Source organism: Protopterus annectens, chromosome 12.part0, assembly GCF_019279795.1.
Source record: "Protopterus annectens isolate FY-2018-M chromosome 12.part0, PAN1.0, whole genome shotgun sequence".
NCBI lineage: Eukaryota > Metazoa > Chordata > Ceratodontiformes > Protopteridae > Protopterus > Protopterus annectens.
The window spans coordinates 247,892,902-247,915,418 of NC_056746.1; the positions used below are offsets into that span (position 1 = coordinate 247,892,902).

At 37.2% G+C, this 22,517-nt stretch overlaps 1 protein-coding gene across 2 annotated transcripts in view; it reads right to left on the bottom strand.

The window, feature by feature from the left end:
* LOC122816484 overlaps positions 1-22,517 on the bottom strand; it is a 546,741-nt gene that overhangs the window by 199,740 nt on the left and 324,484 nt on the right. The window lies entirely within an intron of this gene.

Sequence of the window (22,517 nt, forward strand, 5' to 3'; positions counted from 1 at the left end):
ATGCAAGAAGTGTGTAGGCTGCTAGAGGTATGACATTCCACACCACCTAGGTGTTAATGAAATATTTTTTAACAATTACAAAGACACTTAGAAATCTAAGCTGGAATCACACTTACAGGTGTGGTTTCATAATCATGTTAGAGCATTGCAAAGAGTGAAAGCTTGCTTAGTTTTTAATCAAGTCATTACAAACATTGGTCTTGTTAAAGAAATATAGGTTGACGTGAATAGAATTCATAAGTTCATTTGTCTATGAACACTCTCAAGGCTTTTCAGCCATCAAGAAGCTTCATGCCCTGTGTTTCATATTAGAATTTGTTGGTACCCATGTAGCCATTCATTTCCTTCTTGATGGTATGGATTGACTGTCTGAGTTTAATGGGAGAGAGGGGGTTATTCCATTCTTTGATCTATGAAGCTGTCATGTCCTTGAAATGGTTGGCATTTGTTTTTACTATGGCTGAATATCCTCATGTGTTCTGGTCACCTGATGGCATTCTAAGCAAAGGTTTTCAAACAGCAAGGGATTCTTTAAAGGACAACAATGGGATTCTATTATTAAATGCTCAATTTCTCTGTCTTTTTTCTCCCTATTTACTGTCTCTGCTATGAATAAACAAAAATACAGCATTTAAAATACTTGAAATTGACTGTTTCTCTCCACTAGAACAGTACCTTACTGTATTGTGGTGGTTTCACTTTCAAAAAACTTTTGTCCCACCCTCTCTGCAGTCTCTAATTCACCAATGTCATCAAGGCCACTGAATACAGGTAGTTTTCTGGCCATTTCTCTCCCCAAACTGACATCACCACTACTGTCCTAAAAACCCACCCATGCTGTGACGTCACAGCTCCCTGATCCTTCCCCTACTCATACAGAACATAAAGGCTAAAACAAGAAAACAGTACATGAGTCAAGTCTCCTGCTTAGGTAACAGCTCAAATTACCCTTAGCACTTTGATAGCTAGGGAAGTTTGGTGTGAAGGGGGATGGGAGATGAGTCAAACTAGTACAATTCGGGCTTCACAAAAGACTGCAGTTTAGCCATTCTAAAAAGAAGCAGCAGTAAAAAGCACTTTGAAAGTCTGTTCTGTGGCATTTGCACTGTTTGTGTTTTAAGTAGTCACTGAACGGCATGAAATGTTACTTAAAACTAACTGACTGAAAGACAGCAGTGTATGCATGCAAAATCAATGCAGTGACTGGAGCTTTAAGGAAGAAAGAATCCTGAATGATGTAATTTTTTACAGACAAGCACTGCATTGTGGGATACCTAGAGGAAGACTAAACAATTAGAATTATTTCAAGATGCCAGACCCCATGTGGTCAGACTGACAAATTACATATAAAAATATTTAAAAACCTGTAAACAGTCCCAAAGTAGCGTTAAAATGTAGGAAACACCAAACCATGATGAAATAAACATGTTTTTTGATTCTGTGTGTGCGGTTCTCCTTTAATGCTCTGTATGTCAAATACAGATCTCCTCAAAAAAAGTGATAAAATACAGGGAGTCAGAATTGCTATAGTCCTTGGCTATACAACAAGCATTAAAGCCCTTCATTTTTTTTTTTGAGAGGAATTTTTGTACCTTTTCTAACTGCACCAACTAGCATGTGAGTAGGTTACAGAAAAAAGTGCAGTATTCTATAATATGTTTAATAAGAGCTGTAAATAGTGGGCTGTTAACTGCTTGGAAACCTGTGAAAGATCAGGTAGGAAAATTCATATGAAAGGTCATCCTAAGGTCTTAAGACTACTTTGTCTTCTTTTACTTGATGCCTACAAACACTGTATAAAGCTGTCTTGTTTTTGGTAAATGTCACAAAGCTGCATTTTTGAGACTGACAGCAAGGTACACGACTACTGAACCAGTCATATTTTACATCAATTGCTATATGAAGGGAGGTACTGTCAGATGAGCTAAGGATAATCCCCCCAAGTTTGGAGTCATCTGCATGTTTGGTGAGACAGACAATGGAACCAGTTTTGATGTCTGAAAACAGAAGAAAAACGTGTAGCCTCTAGATACAGCTTTAATGAACCCCATTGCTTTGAATAACTGTGTAGCCAGTTCTGGACTCAAGTTATTTTAACCTCATTTGCCTTTTGATCTCTGAGCTTACATATGATTCCATCAAGATATATAGTGTCAAATGCTTTAGCCAAATTAAAGTAAGCTGCATGGATAAATAAACCTTCATCTAAGGCTATGGTCATGCTCTTGAAAATAAAATCCCATTAACTCACTCAAGCCTATAATGCCTTTTTTTATATACTTCCTGTTCACATCCATACCACGTTATGGTATCAAGAACTTTTTTGGGTCTGGGTTATTTAACTTAGTGACTTATAAGCTAATAACAGTCAGTATTAGAAAGGGCAAGGAGTTACTAACAAAATGACATTGGGATTGTTAATCTAGGATGTCGTGCAGTGGAGAAATTAAACTTTGACACTTATTATTCATATTTTCATATATATGTTCATATTTTCATAACTGAGAAACCTATATGTTATTGAGATATATGGTGTGAAACACAAATGTGGGAGACAGGGCAATTCACTGTTAATGCTGGTTTACATTACATTATACCATATGTTTACATATTTCTGTAAATATCTCAATAAGCATGCATATATAAAGGAACTTCTTGTGTGCAGCTTATGTGTGGTTAGCAAAAACGTTCTTACAATACATGTCTAAATTGTATAGTTTTTAAGATATGGCAATTTGTTTGTGGATACTTTGAAAAAAAATGTAACTTGGGGGTTGTGTGCATTATAAAATATGACAATATTTATAGAAAATATTATGAATGCACTGACTATTAATGTAAAGAATACTTTTTCCTGATAACACTGCCATTTGTACTGTTTGAATAGCTTTCACTTTTCACAAAATAATTACAGTTGTTTATCATTTGCTTTTTAGGTTTATTTTTTGGAAAATGCTCTGGAATGCAAGAAGTGTGCAGACTGCTACAGGTGTGACATTTCATAGGTTCATAGGTTCATAGGTGTGTACTAGGCTAATGGCCCTGGAGCCTTTACAAGCCTAGTCCATAGGATTATCCTGGCATCATGCCACCCGACCTTAGTTTCCAGTGCCTCTGTTGAGTAGAGCCACTGGAGTGATCCCCGGGGTGAATTTTCTATTTCCCATCCACTCATCAAGATTTCTCTTGAAGAGGGCCAGTGAGGTGCTCTGTTTGACATGTATGGGAAGTCTATCCATAGCATGGGCAGTCTCTGGGTTATAGGCTAATGAGTTATGTATACACGACTCACTACTGACAAAAATACTCAGTTAGATCAGGGAGATGGAGATTAAATTCATACTGGTCAGCTGTTCAGATTTTTGCAAAATGTCCATATTTTTGCCTCATATTTTTGGCCTGATCCTCATACAATTTATTGTTTTTTGGAAAATCACTGAGGATTGACATCACTAAATAATCACATACATTTCAGTTTCAGACTTCATGTCCTTCAGAAAATCCATGCTAATACAAATCCTGTTATTCTAGCAACTGTCTAAGTTCATAAGACCAGTATTTAAAATCTGTCCCTATATTTGGTCCCCCCCACCCATTATTTTAGTCTTTATCCAGATTTCTTGCTCTGAGAGGTTGAGAGGTATGGTTAAGTTCCTTTTGATTTGGGAGATATTTGTACTTTTAATATAAAACTATCACGTTGAAACCATAGCACGTACCAGAAAATCACTGACAAATGTGAAAACTCACTCTAGTCACATATCACAAACCATATAAATCATATACAACAACCCCATATCCAAACACCCTTAAGAAAAGAAATATAGTAATAAGAATACAGCCTTATAATTCTGTTATATAAAAATCAGAAGGAAAATATACTAAACATCATGTCAAGACACATATTGAAATGTGATTAAGTAATAAGCAGAGAATTTAAGTCCAGAGATTAAATACTATCCTCAAATATTTTACCTTAAAAGAAATAAAGCAAAAAATTTTGGCTCAACTAAATGTCAATCCCAACTACAGACTCTAACTCAGACAATGTTCAATAAAACAGAAAATTGGTTTCTACAATGCTGCCTCCTCTTGAACCCCCCCCCCCCAAAAAAAACCTCATCCTCTTCACTCCTACCCATAAATCACTCCCAATGAACTTTTCAGTCTTATCCAATAATGGTACACTCATATCCCCTGATCCAACAACTAAACTTCTAGGGGTAACCATTCATAACAACTTGAACTTTGAAACCCATATCAACAATACCATAAAAACTGTCAACAGGAAACTAGGCTCCCTCTATAGGATAAAACCCTTTCTCTCCCCACTAGCCAGAACCACTATTGCCTATTCCCACCTTATATCCACACTTCTTTATGCTTCTTCCATATATACTAACTTATCAAAAAATAACCTTAACAAGCTAGCCAACGCTTACAATAGCATTGCCAGATTTGCTACTGCTTCCTCCTTTAGGACCCATCACTGCCATAATCTGAATCAATTAGGCTGGATAGAGCTTCTGAATCAGATTCACTTTAAACAACTCATCATTGTGCACAAAACCCTTTTCTAACCTACCAATACCCCAATACTTGCTAGTCTCATTACCCAATATAAGAACCTTTAAACTTTACGCTCATCTAATAAACTACTTGTATCAACATATAAATCTAATAACATGGCAGGAGATGCACTGTTCTCAAATGCAGTTGGAAAGTATTGGAACCAACTCCCCCATGAACTTACATCACTGTCTTCATTTACACTTTTTAAACACAATCTGAAACTCTGCCTTAAAACCCATTGGTTATGTCCCTGTACAAATCCAGACTAATCTCATATTATATCCCAAATACCCTCTCTTAAGACCTAATTTCTGCTGTATCTGTGTCTTTTTAGATTAAGGCCTATCCTTTGCAAAAACATATCTTATACTAACAGAGATAATTAAAAAACCTAGTTAAATTCTTCTGCATATAATTCTAAAGCATCCTACCTAAGGCAGGCAACAAGTGTTGTTTAAACTGTGACCATTGCTGAACTGTTAAAACTTGAAGTATGCATTTGTTTAACAATTACTTTCTAGTTACTAATGAAGTCTTGTACATAAAGTTTAAAATATCTCATCTAATGTTTGTAACATTTTTTGTAAACTGTGAAGATTCCTGAACTGTTTAAAATTTAGTATTTAACTGTATAACAACTAGTACCTGTATGTTAGTAGTCTAGTAATCTCTTGGAGCTTATCTCCTCGGGACTCTACTGAAAATTGACATAAATCCAGTTAGACTGTCCCGGTCAACAAATGTAAAATAAAATAAATAAAATAAAATAAATAAATAAAAAATAAAAATTGGAATGATCTGGCATTTTAGTGTTAAAGAAATGTGCCAGACAGCCTCAGCATGGAATAAGATCAGAAATGACATGCCAACGTATCTTACCTAAAGACATATGAGCTTAATATTTCTGATCATGGGAACTTCAGTCCCAGAAGAGCTCAGCTAGTCATTTCTCAGTCATTACAAGACAGGTTGTGCATGAAAGAGAAAAACTCTTTTCCAGAATTTGGCATATCCAGTGACATAACATGCCAATAGGAAATCTACTGAAGACAGCAGCAGTTGTAAACAAAAGTATATTAAAGTTGCCAACTGAGATGACACTTTAGCATTCATTATTATGATCCTTTGTCTGCTGTGGAATATTTTTGGCTGTACTTGACAACTAGTAATAAAAGAAGCGGTTAGGGCACACGAGTTCAGGCTACACAGAATAATTTATTCAATGGGTCAATAGTATCAGGAGAAGGTTCTAAGACCTATCCTATTGCCATTTTTTGGACAGGTCACTCAAACATACGGTGTGTAGTTAGCAACATTTAATAAAGGACTCTTGGGGTTTCCTAAGGAGCCTTACCCCCCGACCTTTGTGAAGGTGAAATAACTTTTTTAACAATAGATGTGGTCTACCTATTTTTATGCATCCCTACTGAAGAGGGTTTGGAATTGTTTGGGGAGATCCTTTATAGTATAAAAAATACACTAGAAAAAGAGATTGATTTATATGTTGAGCTTATGAGGATGGTTTTAGAAAATAACTATGTGTATTTCGAAGGAGAAATTTTCAAACAGATTAAGGGTGTAGCTATGGAGGTGGCGTGTGCCCCCATATACACCAATTTAGTACTTCTATAATGGGAAATTACACATATATTCAAATCAGACTTTTTGAGATACATTAAACTCTATAGGAGATTCCTGGATGACATTTTTGTTGTGTGGGACGGTCCAGAGTATGTGCTGGACACTTTCATGGAATATTTGAATAACACCACTAGTTTTTTTAAAGTTCACCCATACTGTTGACAGAAATGGGATTGATTATCTAGATATAAGAGTTGACCTCAGTAGAGGACAATTAAAATCTAGGATTCATGGAAAAGCCACTTTTAGTAATTCCTACTTTCCTTTCCCTAGTGCACATCCTTTTAAACAGAGGAAAAGCATAGTGAAAGGCCAAATGTTTATGTCAGCAAGGATGACATCAGAGAAGAGTGATTTACTTAGAGAAATTGAATTTATTTCTGAATTATTAAAGGACAGAGGATATCCAGAGACCCTCACTGAAAATGTACTGCAAGAAATAATTAAAGGCTGGGGGACAAAATATATTCCCTTATTAGGTAAAAAAGAACAAGTTTTTCACCAAGAAAATGATGGACAGGGATTTACTAGGGCTTTGGTGGTAGAATACAACTATGCCTCTCGAGGAGTTAAAAATTTGATCAAGAACAATTGGAAAATGTTGAAGTTTAACCCAGATATAGTGGAGAAAATAGGAGAGAGTCCAAAATTTGTATTTAAGATGGGTTTGAATTTAAAACAAGTGTTTGAAAGGAAAAAAAAGGTACTAACAACAGAAGAAAGGGTGGGACGAGGAAATGTGGAAGATGTATGTATTGTAAATACATTTATGAAAAAGGAAACATCACGCTTGATAATTATGCCCAGAGTAAAGTATACTTTAGGAGAGGGAATTGTAGTACAAAAGGTATAGTATTATCCTGCCATATGTTAAGACTGTCCTAGTTTTTATATGGGGAAGTCAGAAAGAACTTTAGGGAAACACATTTATGAGCATAAATATAATATAAGGAGTAAAAATGAAAATAATGCATTATACAGGCACCTACAAACACAACCTTCTCATTCTGGGCTTTTGTTTGGGATTCTTGAGCAGGTAGTGGTGGATCCCAAAGGGGGAGATTGGGAAAATTGGCTTTGCTGCAGGGAAACATTTTGGCAGCTTAAATTAAATGCCACTACTCCCCCAGGCTTAAATGACCACATTTCAATTAAACCCCATTTAAAATAAAAAGCTGCTAAATTGTAGAATAGTACTGGACAATCGGTTTGCACATACATTTCTTGGTTTTCTTGTATTGTCTGTATACATGAAGTTTTGTATTTTATTGTACCTCCACATGCATATATGAACTTTTAAAAAAGAAATATCATTTTATTGAGTTTTAGAGGATTTCATTTGAATATGGAAGTATACAGTTGGGTAATATACCCTTAAGAATGTTTGGCGCCTTTTTGAGGGGATTATTGTATTTAAATACTAGGGAGTTTTTTTTTCATTCACTTTGAAAAAGTCCTGCATTTGGCAGGACGAAAGTGCTTGTGGTTAATTTTAGTCATTGAACAAATTATTCTGTGCAGCCTGAACTTGTGTACTCTAACCGCTTCCTTTATTACTGGTGCATTTTTTTGTGGTTATTTCAGTTTGGTTTTTGGTGTTTTAATTGATAATTAACATAGATAGTCACTTATACAGTCATTCACTACCATATCTAAAGATACTCTTTTCACAATCGTAGACATAATGTTTTCATTTTCTGGCATACACTGTCATTCGAGATTGATAGTATACCTCGGTTTATTGACAAAAGTTTGAAGAATTTTGCCAAAACCATTGATTTCTAAGCATAGGAAGACAGCTGCTTTGTGATCACAGACCAATGAACTCACTGAAAGATTATTTATACAATGGCTAAAGTAATAAGAAATGCACAGAACTTGAATATTCCCTGGAAACAATGCATATAGATATTTCTATAGGACTACAGACCAATTCCACAAAATACTGCATGACATTTATCTGCACAAATTTTGTTGAGGATTGTCTTAAAAACTAAGCTTATTCAATTTACTTAATTTAAAACAAGTCATGAGTATAAAATTGTAAGACAAACTAAAATAATATCACAGTTTTATTGTGGGAGACTTCATATTGGTATAACAATTAACACCATTTAAGGTAATTTCCTATTTTCTACAAACATTTCCTGTATGACTGGTAGCAAGCGTTCAGTGATCACAGTTATTAGAAATGAGCATAATAAATATTCTTTTTCCAAAATATTTAATGATAACAGTTATATAGCTGGTTAAATTTTGAATGTAAACAAGAAATAATAGAATTCTTAATAATAATTCCATAACTGGATACTTAACCAGCAGAATGCAAAAGAAGCATACTTATCCAATAAACTATTTTTGATACTGGACATGATAATCCAAATGTCACACTGTCTTGTGTGACGCTGCCATGTGATCATGTGTGACTCAGCTGTCTAATTTTCCTGAAACATTTTATTCACTTATTACTTTTAAATATTTATATATATATATATATATATATATATATATATATATATATATATATATATATATACCAGAATTATTTTCAAGTTTTCTGTGTTATGCTAACAAATGCATTTCATAGTTTTGAAGTGACTGTAGAAAGTATTATTGTTACTGACTACATTTTCTAAGTTTAAGGCAAAGAGAAAGACCTGCTTTAGACATACAACACAATTTTAATGGAAGCCTATCTTTCATTTTGATTAAAAGAAAATATCAATGTAATTGTGATAAAAGAAGGTACTGCCAGCAGAGCTATCTGGAATTTTATAAATAATTATCTGTTATTTGTGAATATCAAACTAATTTATACAACATGCTAGTGTTACAAATGTATTGCATCTGTATGTCATATAAGATGCTTGTGTTATAAATGTATTAGAACTGTATGTCATGTATATATCAAACTACTTTGTAAAGATGTTTGTCTTGAAAAGGTATTTTCAAAGTGCTGTGTTTAAAATGTATCTACAGTGTGCCCTACTAGAAGATAAGATAAATGTACATGCACTATTGTAACTACTTAAATGTATATATTTTAACAGTGGAGACTGGAATACAGGGGGTTAACTTCAGTCCAGCAAACTTTAGAAAAATATTTGCAATTAAATTACTTTATAGGCTATCTGACAGGTTTCAATGCAGCTAGAGACACAAATTCTGTACCAGGAAGCTTTCTGTATTGTCTTTAGGGTGAACTAATTGCTACTTTGGAAGCATGAATTAATGTAATTGTTTTATGACTTCTAGCATCTGCCAAAGATCTGAGCAAAATCCCTTGTATGAGTATTTTTACAGGTAGATGCTAAATGCTACTAGCTGCCAGCAATGGGGGTTTTGGCCTGGGAACTAGAAGTTACATGACCAGAAATTATGTCATTCTGCAAGCTGTCCTATTAGTAATATTTTAGAAATTATTTTGAGAAGTCTCTTAGTGAGACAGAGCATTCTGCATTCTGTCTTGGACTTGACAACAACAAGAAGCACCATTCACCACATCTGCCTTGCTCTAATAAAATATGTTTCTAGGGAACAGTATAACTCTTTTAGATACAGTCAAGAATATAATGAAATGAAGCTTAGGTTAGATTTTGTTTTTCTTTATTTGTGTGAGCCTATGCTGCAATGTTATTTTAAATATTTCCTATGGTTTTGAACTATGATGTCACTGTGAATATGTGTTTTGTACTGTTTTTTTATTTATTATTAAATATATTTAACCCTTTCATTGTGGCTGATCTGTGTGGAGATATTTAAGTTTTGAGAGTACATGCATATTTATTTGGGCCACTCCTAACACCCTTCATCTTGGTCAAACTAACATTTGTATTAATATTAATATTACACAGTAAGATTGGACACCCTTTTTTAAGGGCCCTATAGTAGCTGATAAGAAATGACTGGTGGCAGTGAAAACAACCTTATAGTCTGGACAGAAGGGGGCATAGCTAGTTAACCTGTGCCAGCCTTTCCCATGTGTATGTGTATGTAAATTAAACCTCAAAGAGTGTGTGTGTCTGCTACTTGGGCAGGGCCATGAAGCGTTGGTTGGACAGAGAGGGTGATGGAGGTCGTGGCTTGGTCACTCAGCTGAGATCTCAACTCTATAGCTGTATCAGTGGGGAGTCTTACTGAGGATCTGGAGGAAGAGGGAAAAACCAGCCCCAGACTGACTGTGATCTCTGTGTGCTCTTTAGGGAAATTGCACTTGATGCAGAGAGCTGCATCTGGAAATACTGTTTGTACTTGTTATCCTTCCCAGTGTACATCTCCCACTGTTGCCAGTGGTGAGGACTGAGGCTCCTTGATTACTGGTTGGCAGTGGTGGGTCATCGCATATTAAGTGGTGGGCAATGGTGGGATATCTACATCACATATTTATTGGTGAACAGTGGTGGGATTACCACATCACATATTGGTATTCAGTGGTGTGAATATTGAATACCTGTAGCATGTAAACAGTGGTCACTAAAGAAGGTGTTTGTACTCTCAAGCAGCCACACAGTGAACATTCAGAGTTTCATATCACAGTAGTTTTATTTATTTTTGTTAGCTCAGTTAGTTAGGGAGAGCAGGCAAGGATGTCAGCAGAGGATTATGGCAAGCTGACAAGGAACTAGTTGGCTGAGATGTGCCAAGCCAAAGGACTGGGGCATGACAACTTGACTAAAGGAGAAATGATTGCGGCCTTAACCACAGCTGCATCACATACCAGCAACCAGGAGGACAACTAGACTGGCCTTGGGGATGTACAACTCTTAGAAAATGGACAGTTCAATTTTTCCTCAGAGGACTTAAAAAAATCCATTTGGAGTTAAAGAGACTTGAACTAGAGGCCAAACGTTTAGAACTAGAATCAGCAGAGATACTGTGACATTTGGAGAATGAAGAAAAGGAGAAACAGATGGCATTAGAATCAGCAGAGAGACTGAGATGTCTGGAAGCCAAAGAAAATGAGAGACAGAGGCAACATGAAAAAGAGACGCTGACTGTTCCGCCAGGGTCATGGAGGTAATAGGGAAGGGAATAACTGAACCCCAGAAGCAGCAAAGGTCAGCAAATTTCTTCCACAATTTACAGAAGCTGACAATTTTGATAATTGTATTCATATATTTGAAAGGGTATGTAAACAGTAAAATGTTGAACAAGGGCTCTGGGTACAGTTCCTGACCCGTTTACTCCATGGTAAAACAGCAACTGCTGTTTCTAAATTGTCTGATATTAATTGCTTAAATTATAATACAGCTAAAAATTGTTTATTGGAATGCTTTAAGTTAACAGCTGAAGCTTATAGAAAAAAGCTGAGTGAGCATAGGCGCAAGGCAATTGAAAGTGTGTGTGATTATGTTGCTGAGTTAAGCACTTATTTTCATAGGTGGGTGAGTGGGTGTCATGTCACTACTTTCAAAGGGCTGGCACACCTTTTGGTGAGGGAACAAGCTCTTAGCAATTTGCCTGAGGACATGAGAATCTGGTTGTTAGATACAGAATGCAACACCGCAGATGAATTTGGGAAAAAAGGAGATGTATACCTAGCAAGCAGGGCATCACTGCACAGGAAAGGGATACCCAGTGCTGCACATGGGTATAAGGGAACCCATGGTGGGCAGCCTAAACTGCCCCAACAGAGTCTGCCATTAGCAGGGCAAGCCACTAGTTCAGGTACACAGCCAGGATCAAGGGTTAAATGTTTTAAATGTAACCAGTGTGGCCATGTAGCATATATATGTCCACGAAGGCAAGCTGGAGAACAAAAGGTAAGTGGGAATGACAGAATACCAATCAGTAGAAACTTGTCTGTAGACAACAAGGGTACCAAACTACCATAACAGTTTATATCCTATCTTAGTAGATGGGAAACAGGTCACTGCTAAGAGAGACACAGACTCTGACCTAACCATACCTTGCAACCATACCAAATTCCTCAGTAAATACTGGTTTTGTGGGCAAAATATTGGGGTGCCACAAATTCCTGTGTGACCCCTTTAATTTCCAAATCTCCTAGGGTTTTTTATTTATTTATTTATTTATTTTTACTCCTAATGTCATGACATGCAGGGTGTGTGTGATGTCAGCTTCTGCAGACCGGTCTGTCAGTGCATAGCAAATCTTTTTTTTTCCGGCTTGGCTTCTCCTCCAGGTAAATAATGTAATTGTAAATCTATGTGTGCAAGACAAATGGCAGCTTCTTTTACTTATATAATGGCTGCAGCAGACAGGAGAAACTGTGCTTAACCATATTACAGCTGCAGGAGAAACATTTTACTTATGGCTAGAGGAGAAACATTTTACCTATTTAAGGGCTGCGGCAGAAACTGTGCTTAATATTATTACTTTTACCGTGTGTGGGCAGCAGCTTCTTTTACTTATTTAACAGCTGCTGCAAGCAAGAGAAACATTTTACTTATTTCACAGCTGCAGGTAGAAGGTGTGTGTGTGTGTGTGTGTGTGTGTGTGTGTGTGTGTGTGTGTGTGTGTGTGTGTGTGTGTGTGTGTGTGTGTGTGTGTGTGTGTGTGTGTGCCCCAGTTAGGTATAACCGCTGGTTAGAATTACTCAAACTCAAATACTGTACCTTAGGTACAAGGAGCAAGAGTCTAAATTCTCTACCCATACCACCACCACTTGTGATTCAAGGAGTTAACCATAGTTCTCAACTACAGAATATCTGGAATGTTTGGCTCATACCTTTGGTCTGTTCCTCTTAAAATTTGTGGTTTTCTGGCAAATCAGTGAGAACTGAGATCACTAAATAATGATGGCCATTTAAGTTTCAGTCTTCCTATCTTTCAGGAAACACATAGTAACACAAAATATTTTATTCTAGCAACGTTTCTAAGATTATACATGCAATGTTTAAAATGTGCCCCTGGTTTTGGACTTTTGGACCCCAATAAATTTACTTTTTTTCCAGATTTCTTGTGCTGCATAGTTCTTCAGGGGGAGAGAAGTTTAAGGCTCTTTATGCCAAGTCTGTTTGTGTTTTTAGTAGCACAACAGCTAGACTACTTGATTTTTGATGCAGAAGGCTGTGGGTTCTACTCCCGCAGTATGTAGATGGATTGCTGATACTGTACTGTGTTGTACTTTTAAAGGGGGTAGATGCTGCAGTCCTGAGAATGTCCTCTTTGGTGCAGATACCTAGTAACTATGATCCTGTTATCAGCTCACCATCCATTCTCTATTGCAATATTACAAACTTATCATGTAACATTGTCAATTTATTCCTCATGGACAACAGGCACTTTATTTGTAGATGAAACAATGACATATTAAGTAATTTGCTAGCAGCAACCTCTTCATTAGTTACAGATCTTACAGATCTCTTTAATGTGGAATTATTTAGATGACGTTTACTTCTGCAGAGTTTGTACATATTTACTGATACAGCTGGATTGTAGAAGTTTAAGTAGACTTTAAGGATGGACATGTTCTGAATTGGGCAGTTCTGTCATTATTGGTTCATGCATTTTGTTTCATTGCTTACTGGAAAAATGTTCAAAACAATACATTTAAAATGTGCTCTAACAAGTGTGCTGTATTATGCAAGGAATATCATTTAATACAATCAGGAAGGTGTATCAAAGAACAGAAGCATGTTTCATGTGCAAGGGGACTATGATTTGAAAACAGCCCAAAGGTAATCTTTATCAGCCACTGGCCAGATGCTTTTTCTTTGAATGTGGGTTTCAATGCTGTTATAATGAAAGTGAGTTTCAAGGGCAGAGAAGTTTTAATGTGAAGTCTGTTTTCATTGTGAGACTGTATTGCTTTGTTTAGCAGATGTCTGTAAGTGTTTGTGCTATAAAATGTAAAATAAAAGTTTTAAATGAAATCCAAATAATCATCGCTAGAAGTAAAACACACATTATAGTGTTTATGGTAAATGGAGAGAAATAGCCAAGTAATGGGACATTCAATTGGCTGCAGGGAGGAGGGCTGTGTATGGGGGGCCCGTTCGACCATGATTTTGTGAGGGGGGAAGGGAGGCAAGCTCAAAGACAGTCCTGGGTGGTGCAAACTCAAGCTACACCACTGATCAGTAGGCCATGGAGAATGACTTTTGGAGGTCCTAGCAAACTATAATATTATTTTGCTAAGATTAGAGTATTGCCTACCATTAAATACCCTACTTTTACCAAAAAACCCACATACTGCAAGTCACCAAAAACAAAATCCTAAGGTTCATCATCTTCTCCCTTCCCAGTGGACATCATTGCTACACATTTCAAAAAAAGTGGTTACCATTTACTACAGGGTCTGGGCTGGGGCCATATTTTGGTTGTCTGTTTTTCAGTTTGCGTTTGAAAGTTGGTATCCCACGATTCCATTGCAGTGGGCAAGGGTGCATAATTATGTATGCAGATTTTATGTTAATCAGCATACAGATTTGTACCTATTTTTCATGAGCCTTTGTCGAAATTTTTGATGTTTCCAGGTTGAGAGATATGGACCTAACCATTGGGAAGCCTGCAATGGTTAAAGAGGAGCACTACTTGCTTGGGCAGTCTACTCCAGTCAGAGCTTTAGGAGGGACCTTATTCCAAATACCTTTGGCTAGGGTTCACCTTGACTGGGAGGATGAAAAAGGAAGGAAGCCAGTAGGCATGTTTGAGGATATCCCTGCAGATGTCCTGATAGGGAAAGATTTTGATAATGCAGTACCTTGTGTGTATGCAGTTACATGCAGTCAGGCTTGGAAACAGGCATGTGGGTCTGTTAGCCTGGGAGAGACCCAGACAGACTGCACACTTGAAGCCAGGACTGGTGAGATGGCTACTTCAAGCAGGGAGCTACCCTGTAGCAGTGCAACTGAAGGTGAGTCACAGCTGCTGGTGGGTACTGATGTTCCCTTGGACAGAGTTACTTCAAGGGTACAGGTGAGTAGTAGTACCCAAGTTGATAGTGAGGCACTGCTGTCAGAGGATACCAGACTTCCTGTGGAATGGGAGCTGGGAAGAGTTACAAAGAGAGAGTTGAGACAGGCTCAGCTCTCGGACCCTACATTACAAGGCTTGAGGGGGGTAGCTAGGGAGGCACCTGATTCTCAGGAAAGGGGTAACCTGTATACTGGGACAAAGTGTTACTGTACAGAGAATGTACCCCTGAGGGAGGGCTAGAGGGTGAGAGAATACAGCAGTTGGTAGCACCCAGAACCTACCATCTGGAACTTCTAGCCATAGCCCATGATATTCTCTTTGCATGTCATATAGGCATAACGTGCACAGTGACGCATTATGCAAAACTTTTATTAGCTTGGGATTTCCAGGGATGTAACAGGGTACTGCAGGACCTGTGAGCAGTGCCTAAAAGTAGGCAAGGCAGGAGACAGGGTCAAAGCTCATTTGATGCCTTTGCCTGTGATTGAGGAGCCATTTCAGAGGATAGAAATGGATATTGTGGGCCCTCTGAGTACCCAAAGTTCCATAGGGAAGAAGTATGTACTAGTGGTAGTAGATTATGCTACCAGATACCCTGAGGCAGTGGCTCAGTCCGCCATTGAGGCAGAAAAGGTGCCAAATGCTTTGCTAGAGATTTTCAGTAGGGTAGGTTCCCAAAAGAAATACTAATGGACAGAGGTGACAATTTCATGTCAGACCTGCTGCCTTGTCTGTGGAAGCACTGTGGGGTAAAGCACCTAAAGAACATCCCCTACCACCTCCAGACTAATGGTCTGGTGGAGAGGTTAAACTCTACACTAAAGACCATGCTAACTGCATTTGCAGACCAGTTTGAGAGAGAGTGGGACAAATATTTACCCCCTCTGCTGTTTGCTTACAGAGAAGTACCCCAGGAATTTACAGGTTTTTCACCCTTTGAGTTGCTATATGGGCATAGGGTGAGGGGACCTCTAGATTGGATTCACGATGAGTGGGAGGGTGAGTGATAATCCCACCAGGAGTCTGTTGTGGCATATGTCTTAAACCTCAGGACAAGGCTCAGGGAACTCATGGGCTTGGACCAGGAGAACCTGGCAAAACCCAACAGCAGAAAAAGGTCTGGTATGACTGGAAGGCTCGGGTCAGAGAGTATGCTGTGGGACAGCAGGTTATAGTCCTCATTCCTGTGAGACACAACAAGCTGCAGGCAGCTTGGAAAGGACGCTTCAAAGTGGTAAGGAAGGTCACAAACAGCACCATGTTAACACGATGAAACTGTACCATGATAGAGAGGCCTTGGCGCAAAGTATTTGCAGTAAAAGGCAGGAGGAGTCTGAGGGGAATCTATGGTTACAGGGAAACAGCCAGCAAAATCTCAAGTTACTATAGTGGAGCCTAGGGTTGCAGGCATATGATATGACAGTGCAGCACTGTACTGGGGTTAGCAATGCCAACGCAGATGGGCTCTCAACACAGGGAATGGGGCAAGGTATCCACAGATAGGCTCATTCCTCTCAAGTAACATTTCTCAAAGGTCACTTGAAAAACTAGCTTGAGTTTTATTCACCTCTCCAATGACCAAGGTAAATGTAAGCACATCAGTCTCAATTTGTAAAGCCTTGGAATGAATTATTATGGCAAACCAATGATGTGGGTGTGGTGTATTAAAGATTTACCCACAGTTGGTGTGGTTTAATGATGCAGGTGAAGTCCGAGTGACTAAGCAAAGCCAACCATGGGTAAATCTTCAATATACCACATCCAGGGGCAGTTATTGCTATTATACAATGACATTATTTAAGAAAAAAATGACTTACTTTCATACCTCTCAACTGTCCAGATTTTCGCAGAATGTCCAGACTTTTGCCTCATATTTTTTTTTTTCCTCATAAAATGTTGGTTTTATAGCAAATTATTGGCGAGTCTTTGAGAACTGCAGTCAGAAAATAATAACAGTCATCTGCGTTTCAGACTTCATACTCTTCAGAAAATTTTTCTAATGCAAAACCTGTTATTCTATTAACTTTCTAAGACCAATATTTAAAATCTGTCGCTATGTTTGGGACTTTGTCCCCTCTATTATTTATGGCTTTGTCCAGACTTCTTGATCTAAGAAGTTGAAAGGTATGCTTACTTTTCTGAAGTAATGTCTTAGTATAACAGCTCTGTGGTGTTCTTCCACATTGTTTCCTGATTCTGCCCTTTGATGATGTATTGTGCATGCGCATGGACTCGAGTTCCCAGGCTTACACAGTACATCACTGCTTTAGCAAGCAAGCAAGGATGACCTCTGTTGCTATTTTTTTTTTTTTTTTGAAAGAAAAAATAAACTGTAACCTCGTGACAGTTGAGAAGTACAAGAGAGATGGGAAAATACATGAAAATCAAGTATGTTTTAGTTTTCAGAATGTACATGATTGTACCTTGTATTTTCTGTGGTCTCGTACGTATCTCTCAATCTTCTGTTTGAAAAAAATGTGAATAAGTGTGCATTGTCTCAAGGAAAGAAAGTCTGAAACTGAAATGCAGACTTTGTTCCTCAGTGATTTGTCAGGGAAAAAATGTATGTGAAACAAAGTCACTGAATAATGGCACGCTTTTTAGTTTAAGAGTCTTCAGACTAATGCTTATGTAAGAGATAGCAATTTAAAAAAAGCCTGTCTGCTCAATGATACTTTAGCAGCCAGAATTTTACCATTGGTGTATTCCCGATTTACAATGGGCACACTGGTTAGACTGACCAATCAGCTTGCTCATTTTTGAATGTTAATAGCCAGTCAATTGTATAATGTACAACTTATCTGTAAGGACATACATGACCTGCAGACTCTAGAACCTTTGCAGTTCAGCTTTGTCAAGGGTAGATCATGCATTTTTAATCTTGTTAGTTTCTTAAAAATGTCACAAACCCTAGAAGGGGATGCCTGGTGGCCTAATGGTTAGGATTTGGCACTCTTACCTCCATATCTGGGGTTCAATTCCCAATCAGGGAACTTCAAAAGATCATTTGGGGTCTGGTGTAATGGTTAAGGTGTTAGCCTCACAAAGTACAGAGTATGATTCTCACCTTTAGAAGGGAAATTGGCTAGGCTTAAAATGGCCCATAAGAGCAGCTAGCCTAGTACTTATATGAACATATGAAGAAGGAGGACTTCACATCCTCAATACTTACCTGGACTTAGCCAAAATGTTTAATACTATTCCCCATTCTGTCATATTAAATAAGCAAATCAGATAAGCGTCAACCCCATTTATAGTGCACTATATTACTAACAGGCTATCAGAGAACATACTTGATCAGAATAAATGGTCCCTTCTGCAAAAAGCAAAATATAATTTGTGGTATCCCTCAAGGTTTTGTGTCAGGCCCTGTCTTCTTTGAAACCTATTTATCCAAACAACAGCCAGATGCTAATAAGTTTTAGTCAACTAAATTTGCAGATGACTGGAAGCTATGAATCATTCCAAGCTTTCCCTCAGAACTGCTAATACGCCAACATGGCTTTGAACACACTCATAACTGGTTCCCTAATCATGGTCTCACCCTAAATTAAAAGGAACGTAGTGCAGTCAACTTTGGTAAAACTACTGTTCCTGCACAATATCATATACATGGAATTCCTCTTAAGACTGACACTATTTTATTTTATTTATATTTCTTTACCAGGGTAGAGTACTGATCTCCATGGACCTTTTACAGACTCAGCCCAGGGGCAGTGTCTGGTTAAGTGACTTGGTCAGAGTCACATAGCTACTCTGATCTAGGATTTAGGAACTTGCACAAACAATGAGTTGACCTTCAATCAGCATATGTCTGGTACTATCAGAAAATCTTTAGCTCTTTCCCTCTTTCTCTCTCCCTCTCTCTTATCTCATATGTAGGGGATTTTCATCTGGATCCCAACAACATATCTCCCTTTTATTCTGCCCTAAATCATCACATCATAGAAAACAGTGCTTCATTTGACATGTATAGTTCTAAACAGCTCTCTCAACTAGAAAGACACAACTGTTTTATACTATAAAAAAAATCCAAGGTCATTAATTAGCAAAATAGGTGGGATCCCATAATTTCATCCCAGGAGTCACTGGTTACAAGGCTCTAACTTTGCCACACTAAACATTATCATATCTCAGTCCTCCATATTCCTCTGCTTCCCTTTATTTTTTGAAAATTATTCCTGATTCCCTTTCTTCTAGCATATTTAAGTTGTCCATACTCTATACATGTCTCCCAGGTTAACTTAACCTCCTACCATCATATTTTGAGCTATTAGCTTACTTCACGGGTTCTTCTTCTACACTTTTGGCTAAGTCTGAAATGGCTGGCATACAACTTGCTTAGTATAAAGTAAAAATCTGTGATGACATAGTACATAAATGCTTCTTTTCATTGTTTAATGCATACAAAGTGGCTCCCCTAGACTGTGTGCTCTGTATTATTTAATTTCAACAAATGTTTTGGGTTTCTAATACCATGACGGAAATGGACCCCAATTCTAAGTCAAGGTACAATTAGACTTCATGAATTCAGTATTACTTCAGTCTTTGATGTTAGGAGTAATTTTCTTAGCCTGCAGTGTACCCATAATTGCCTCCTTCTGCCGGTCTGCAGTGGTAGCATAGTACAACTGTAAATTCTTTTTTATTAGTCCTGCTTCTCCTACTACTATAGGAACTGCCTGGGTATCTTTCTTCCACATGTCCACATTGCTCTAATTTCTTCTTGCACATCCTGGCATTTTATGATTTTTGTCTGTGTCTATAAGTAAGACACTATAAGTGCTGGGTGTAGCATTTCCAATGATTAATGATACTTTTGTCATTTTTTTCTTGGCTTATTATATCTGGCTTGCTTACATCTATAAAAAGTAGAAGAAGACACAAAAACGGCTGCTATATCCAGTTTAAAAATGTTTACTTCAGTGCACAAATAGTAACACAAGCGCTTTCACCAAATAGGCATCATCAGGTGTATCAAAAAGCACTAACAAATACACACCCTTTATACAGACTAAGAATCACATGACATACATTTAAAACTAGAAATCACATGACACATATTTAAAACGCATAAATAAACATTTTAGAAAACACAAAATAGATATATATATTTATAGAAACCAATAAACAAACTGTAAATGTTAATTACTATGTTATATTACTGAAACTATCTCTTTAGGGGTCACAGCTTTAATTTGGGTTTTAAAGGAACAGACTCATTTAGACCATGCCCTGCACCCCCCTCAGCCTCATGTCCTTTTAGGGAACGTATTAGGGAGCATATTTACCATATCAACAAGGGCAATAGCATTAATGCACTTGCCAAACATATATTGAATACTGACTCTACTCATAAGTTTCAGTTTTTAGTAGTTGCCAGAGTCTACGAGAATGTGAGACAAGGGGATATACGCAATAGAGCTGAAGATCTGGAATCCACTTGGATTGTGAGGCTGAGGGGGGATGCAGGGCATGGACTAAATGAGTCTGTTCCTTTAAAACCCAAATTAAAGTTGAGACCCCTAAAGAGATAGTTTCAGTAACATAACATAGTAATTAACATTTACAGTTTGTTTTATTGGTTTATATACATATATATATATATATATATATATATATATATATATATATATATATATATATATTGTGTTTTCTAAAATGTTTATTTATGCATTTTTAAATATGTGTCATGTGATTTCTAGTTTTAAATGTATGTCATGTGATTTTTAGTCTGTATAAAGGGTGTGTATTTGTTAGTGCTTTTTGATACACCTGATGATACCTATTTGGTGAAAGCACTTGTGTTACTATCTGTGCATGGAAGTAAAAGTTTTTAAACTGGATATAGCAGCCATTTCTCTGTCTTCTTCTACTTTTTATTCATTGGATTTCATATTTTGGACACAGTTTGTGAACCAGATCTGTGTGGTAGTACTTCTATTAGTTCTTCTATTTGCTTACATCTATGTTTTGAACAGTTGGCACTGGGTGATCCCATGGACATAAACTACAAATTAATTGTTTTATTGGGAGGATGGTGTCTTCAAGGAATATTATGCTGTTAAAGGCTACAGAGCAAAGCTTAGTAGAGAAGTACAAAAGACCATGAGATAATTATTCTAGCAGGATTCAAGGCAAAAATAATACTACCTGGTAAGCAGCACTTCATGCAAACTGCTGAGAGTTTTGTTATGCACTAACCTGAGGGCAAAATAAAAAAAGGAAAACTTGATGTGCCAGTCTACTGACAGAAAACATAAGAGAGGACTAGTATGCCTTTCATTAAACACACATGGAGGTTGCAATACATTCTACTTCAGCTTTTCGACTACATGAACCCTTCATTAGGACCTCATAAGCTGTTAATATTTGGGTGTGGTCCATGGACAGTCATACACCACTTACATTACAGTATACAATTCATTTAAGGGCATCATTTAACCCAAAACAAGAACAAAAGGTGCCCTATCAAAAAACACATAAATAAAGTAAAAAGTCTACACGTGAGCCAGCAAAGAAGGTAATTGTAGTCAGGGCATCATATGCTTGCTATACCAGCTACCTGACTAAATTATATTAGTATAGCAATTGTAATACATGTACTACATGCTTAATTCCATGTTTAAGATACATGCCACAGAGAAAAGAAATTGCTTAAGGGATAGTAGTACAAGAGTATGTGTACAAATCAGAAATCCCTGGCTACGTTATTGTTGGATACAGTGCTTTAACAACCATTTGCACATTGGAAGGGGGTACAGAACATATCACATCTCTCCTACTAGCTTAAACGGACATCCTAAAAAATAGAGTGAGAAAAAAGTGCAAAGTTCCGGTGCTTAGCTATGTGAACACAGGCAGTGGGACTTCAGCAATTGCTAGAAAGAAAGAAACACATACCCCTTTCATGGGAAAGAAATTATATTCCTTTCTTATGCATAGATGGGAATCAAATCCTACTACCCAGTATTAGCTACTTTCAGATCCTGACAAAGGGCTCATGTACTTCAAAAAGCTGAATAAATACCGTTGCAAAACCTACACTAGACCATTAAAATTAGTTATAGCACCGCTATATAATGTTGTGTTGTTGGTAGTTAAAATTACCATTTTCAATAAACAAGAATATAATACCGAGCAGTATTGCGTATTCCATTTATTTACTTAAAGTATAAATGAATAACTTTACTGGATCCAAAAGGTCAAATATTAGGCAATTCCAGGGCTGACCATAAATCATAAAAACTCTACAGTGTATAAGCAGCTCTATAAATATTGAATGATGTTAAAGCATAACAGTCAGCTGAAAATCCATCAGTACAACATCAGAATTCCAGAAAAAGTAAAATAGTTAAATGACTAAACAAGACAGAATAATATCCAAGCATTATGTTAATGCAATGAAAATCAAATGAGTC